The following is a 5,331-nucleotide window of genomic DNA, read 5'->3' on the forward strand; positions in this document are numbered from 1 at the left end:
CCTCAGCAGCCAGAGTTAGTTTTCAGCTCAGGAACCATATAAGCAAAAAAAAAACAAAAAAAACAGAGCATCTGATCTTCAGCTTTGTTTTTGTTTTTTCACTGATTTAAGTTGGGCTTTGAATATATCCATGATGCTTACTCAAAATGGTTTTATAAACATAAATGTACCTATTGTACTCTTACCAGACTAAGTACAGCTTTTGCCATGGTGCATTTTAATGCAAGTGCTATCATATCCAGTTCATGTCTCATACGTTTTACAATATTATTTTTTTAAACATCTCTGTACAACAGTGAGATTCTAAATCACATTTAAAATAATTAACAGTAGGATTATAATCCAGTCATATGTGCATATTTAAGCAGCACACTTCAGCATATGACCAAGCTTGAATTTTCTATTAACAGTGTCAGTTTTAAAATCTATATTTAATCAACGATAGATTACAGTCCTAAAGCTGTTGAAATTTTTACTTAACAAATCGATATTTTGCTGTAATGCATCTATGCAAGTACTCTTATACTGAATCATTAGTTTTACATTTTGCAGATGCTAAAATATATTTATGAAGATCAAAAAGTAGTCTATTTGGTCAATTATTTACCTGCATATTTTGCTTTACTGCAAATCTCATTTTTATTACTGCTGTGTGTGCCATGACACCTAGGAATGCTGTTTGCATGTGAACCACAAAGAAATGGAGCTCACTCGTTATTAATGCAATAATCCCCAGCCTTACACTCAGATTTATATTGTGCTATCATCACATTTTTAGACCCGAGGAATACATTCAACATGCAAATGTTCATAAAGTTCCTGTGTCAAAGGTTTAATGACAGCACAATGCTTATTTTTTATTATTATTATTATTATTATTATTATTATTATTATTATTATTTTATTTTATATATGATTTTCAAATATCCTTTATGGTCTACATCTGCAGAAGGCACCATAAATAAAACAATACACTCAGCATTGTAACTTGATGGTTTGAATATACTCAACAGACATTTTTTTTGTAGCTGTTAAGTGAAAATGCTCTATTAGTTGCTCTGTTATAAGTGCTCTGTTTGTTTACAGGTGTTTCACTCTTGTGTGAATGAATCTAAGGTTCTTTGGTTTTATGCTGTTCAGTTTATCTTTAGCAATAAATGATTGTCTTAAAAGAATACATGTGACATACAGAGCTTAGATATTTGTTGATGTTATTTTAATGATGTTATGTTTGTGTTCTGTCTGTTGTTCTGTCCTCTCTCTTGCTCTGGTTGGACTTCTGTGAGTGGAAGGTTCTTCTTTTAAGAACATATTATCAATTCCCTCTTCCCACTGGGTTTGGACTTGACAGTCATTGTTTTATTTTAGCCACTTATGTCCTATTAAGTGAAGCATTGTGTGGACTGCAATTATACTTGACTTGTACTTTCTCCCCTCTTCTTCCCTTCGTTTGCAGTGTTTTACTAGTGAAATTTGATTTTGAAATTATCTATTGTATTGGGCACTGTTATTAATTTGTTGTGACTGACTTATTGTTGCCGTTGGCTAGATGTATATGAAATTATTCATTGCATATTTACAGCATGTTTTGTAGTGACTGACTACACTTTATTTGAGGTCAGTTCCAGAACTGTTTGAGTTAATTCTGATTTTGATGTGTACTCTGCTGCCCCTATCAGTTTATCCCCCCTCTTCGTGGGGGTGTTACAGCTTGGCGTAGTCGGCAGGATCCAAGTTTCTGCATTTGTCTGATAGATGCATCACTGGACATTTTGTTTAAAATGAGCTCCCCTGTGTTGCCATTTCTGATGGGGTCAGTGTGGGCTCCCAAAGTTGGAGAACAGTGTTGTAACCATGTTTAGAGTATATCAGAAGTATACCTGAAGCATAAAAACTATATATACCATTGGGTATATTAGAAGGAGAAGCAAAGAGAGAGATTGATATATAATATTTGAGGGAGCAGAGTTCAGTTAAGGATATTTTTGTTAGACTGAGGGAGCTTTATGGTGATAGGGTCCCTGTCTCAAGGATCCGCTCTGGGTTTTCTTATTTCAGGCAGAAATTATGTGGGAGAATATGCACTGTACTCCCAAGAAGCTTTCCGAAACATGGCTGCTCAAGGGGTCCAGACTGAAAACTCATCCTGCGTGGTCAGTGTGTGACAGGGCTGCAAGTTTGCTAACAGTGAAGATCTTACTTTGCAGAATTTAAATGAGAGGCATTGAGGGCAGAGGGTAAGAACTACAGATGTTGCTACACAGGGGAATTTGTCAACTTATTGGAAGGGAATTCTTTACCTTGTTGTGAAGCAGCCTAATTTAGATATAATCCTTTATGTCATTAAACCAGAACAGGAGGGAGGGGGAGAGAGAGTGCTGGGTCATAGAAAGCTGAGAGCTTCCAAGGGTAGAAATCCAGAGTGAGGTTGAATTGCATTTCTTGGGACAGGGGTGTTGTCTTTCCAGGTATCCTGCCCATGGCCAATGGAGCATCGTTGTTATCACCACTGCTGGTATTTCCACCTTCATCGCAGCCATCTAATATAAAAGGCAATATCCTTTTAGGACTCAGAGGAGCCCAGTGGGGCCGAATGTTTACCACAGCGCTCACAGCAGGCCAATAAGGGCATACTGGAACTAGAGACAAGTGGGATAGGGGTCCACTAAGAGGTATTGTATTGGGCTGTCTTGATTCCAGTGGTGATTGTCCCTCTGTATCAAAGGGGAACCAATATTTATATTTTGTTGTTTCTCATATTTTATTTTTTCCCCTTTTTTAATATACACTGATCAGCCATAACATTGTGACCACCTGCCTAATATTGTGTAGCCACACTTTTGCCACCAAAACAGCCGTGACCTGTCGAGGCATGGACTCCAGTAGACCTCTGAAGGTGTGCTGTGGTATCTGGCGCCAAGACATTAACAGCAGATCCTTTAAGTCCTGGAAGTTGCGAGGTGGGGCCTCCATGGACCGGACTTGTTTGGCCAGCACATCCCACAGATGTTCGATTGGATTGAGATCTGGGGAATTTGGAGGCCAAGTCAACACCTTGAGCTTGTGATTCATCAGACCAGGCCACTTCTTCCATTGCTCCGTGGTCCAGTTCTGATGCACACATGGCCATTGTAGGCGCTTTCGGAAGTGGACAGGGGTCAGCATGGGCACCCTGACTGGTCTGCGGCTACGCAGCCCCATACGCAACAAACTGCAATGCACTGTGTGTTCTGACACCTTTCTATCAGAACCAGCATTCACTTTTTCAGCAATTTGAGCTACAGTAGCTCGTCTGTTGGATCGGACCACACGGGCCAGCCTTCGCTCCCCACGTGCATCAATGAGTCTTGGCTGCCCATGACCCTGTCGCCGGTTCACCGCTTTTCCTTCCTTGGACCACTTTTGATAGCTACTGACCACTGCAGACCAGGAGCACCCCACAAGAGCTGCAGTTTTGGAGATGCTCTGACCCAGTCGTCCTTGTCAAGGTCGCTCAGATCCTTACGCTTGCCCATTTTTCCTGCTTCTAACACATCAACTTTGAGGACAAACTTGCTGCCTAACATATCCCACCCACTGACAGGTGCCATGATAACGAGATTATCAGTGTTATTCACTTCACCCGTCAGTGGTCATAATGTTATGGCTGTGTATTACAATATTGCTTGCTATTTTTATCCATGATCCACTTGCATATGTACTTTGCAGTCATAAAAATATTTTCAATTCCCAGTCCAATTGGACTTGACAGCCACTGCTTTTATTTGAGCCCTTTGTGTCCCACTTAAGTGAAGCATTGTGTGGACTGCAATTATACTGGACTTGTATTGACTTGTAATTTTCTCCCTTTCCTTCCCTTCATTTGCAGTGTTCTACTAGTGAAGTTTGTATTTTAAATTATCTGTTGTATTGGGCAGTTTCTAGATTGCTGTGATATTATGTATTGCTTATTTACTGCACTGTTTGTAGTGATTGACTTGTGTTGTAATTACATGTTAGAACCTACTTATTGCATGATGTATCTGTGTGTTTCCTTGTTAATCTTTCCATGTGCCTGACAGTATTTTATTGCTTGTTGAACTTTAACTGATACAATTCCTTGCTGCTAAATATTTTTGTATTTTGAATTAGCTATTGCCTTTCAATTTATTTGAGGTACAATAGAGATCAGTTCAAGATATTAATAAAAACTGTTTGAGTTCATTCTGTTTTTGATGTGAATTATGAACACCCTTTATTGTCCCTCACCTTTGTGAGGACATTACACACATTTTCTAGAAGGTTTTGGTGACATTCTGAAAGACTGATTTGTAACTAGCATGAATATTGGAAATGTACCAGTCCCCTCAGAGTCAAAGAAACCGTGACAAGAGCATTGCCTCTTCTCTGCTGTTGACTGAGAAGTTCAGCACTAATTTTGCTTTTAACCTTACCTCATCGTGTACAGGTTTTACACCATCAAAGTTGGGAACACTACCTTCATGTGATGGCATCCCAGGGTGCTTTACAGACCAAAGAAGCTCCACATTCCTAATAAGCAAAGGCTACATCAAACAAGCTCAAGCATAGCTTTGAAAATATTGCCCAGCTCTACTCCCTGAAAATCACTGGTAAGAAGATTCAAAAGTAGCATTATAACAACTGTATAAGACCTGCTGCCAATGGTTTCTAATTGGAATTCTAATCAGCCAAAGCTTGAGGCTGGATCCAAGCAGCCAGGATTGAGACTTGGCTGTAAAACACCCCAGTCATGTTATTTCGTTTATTACCAGAATGACAAGTTAAACGTCTATTTACAAAGTACACCCTGAATTGTTCTAAAAGTCAGATCTTGCTATTAAATAAGCCACAAAACAACAGCATTTAATTCAACCTGCTGATAGTTTAGTCTGCTTATTTGCTTGCCTGTATGTGCATCAAATATATGATTACTTTTGCACAGTAATTAGTTTTTAACATTTTAATGACAGGATGTTTACATATATGAGTAGGTGGTTAGGCTCTCAATCATCATTAATTACAGTATTGCAATTTGCAAAGCAGCAGGCTTTGATTATATCATTTAATGCTGGCTGACGGCAGGACATTTGTGGCAGCCATAGTTCACTTCTATTTATTATATATATATATATATATATATATATATATATATATATATATATATATATATATATATATCGTATCACAGAAAATAAATCTTTCTGCAATGGATTTAGACTAGAAGAGAGGGATTAAAAGTATTTGAATGCAGCATGGCATTCTGAGTCATGCCGTTAGATATAAAATTCTGTAGAGTGCTTTTGATGAAATCTTTGGTTGCTCAGTGCCCGC

The sequence above is a fragment of the Amia ocellicauda genome, chromosome 19, assembly GCF_036373705.1.
Source record: "Amia ocellicauda isolate fAmiCal2 chromosome 19, fAmiCal2.hap1, whole genome shotgun sequence".
Taxonomy (NCBI): domain Eukaryota; kingdom Metazoa; phylum Chordata; class Actinopteri; order Amiiformes; family Amiidae; genus Amia; species Amia ocellicauda.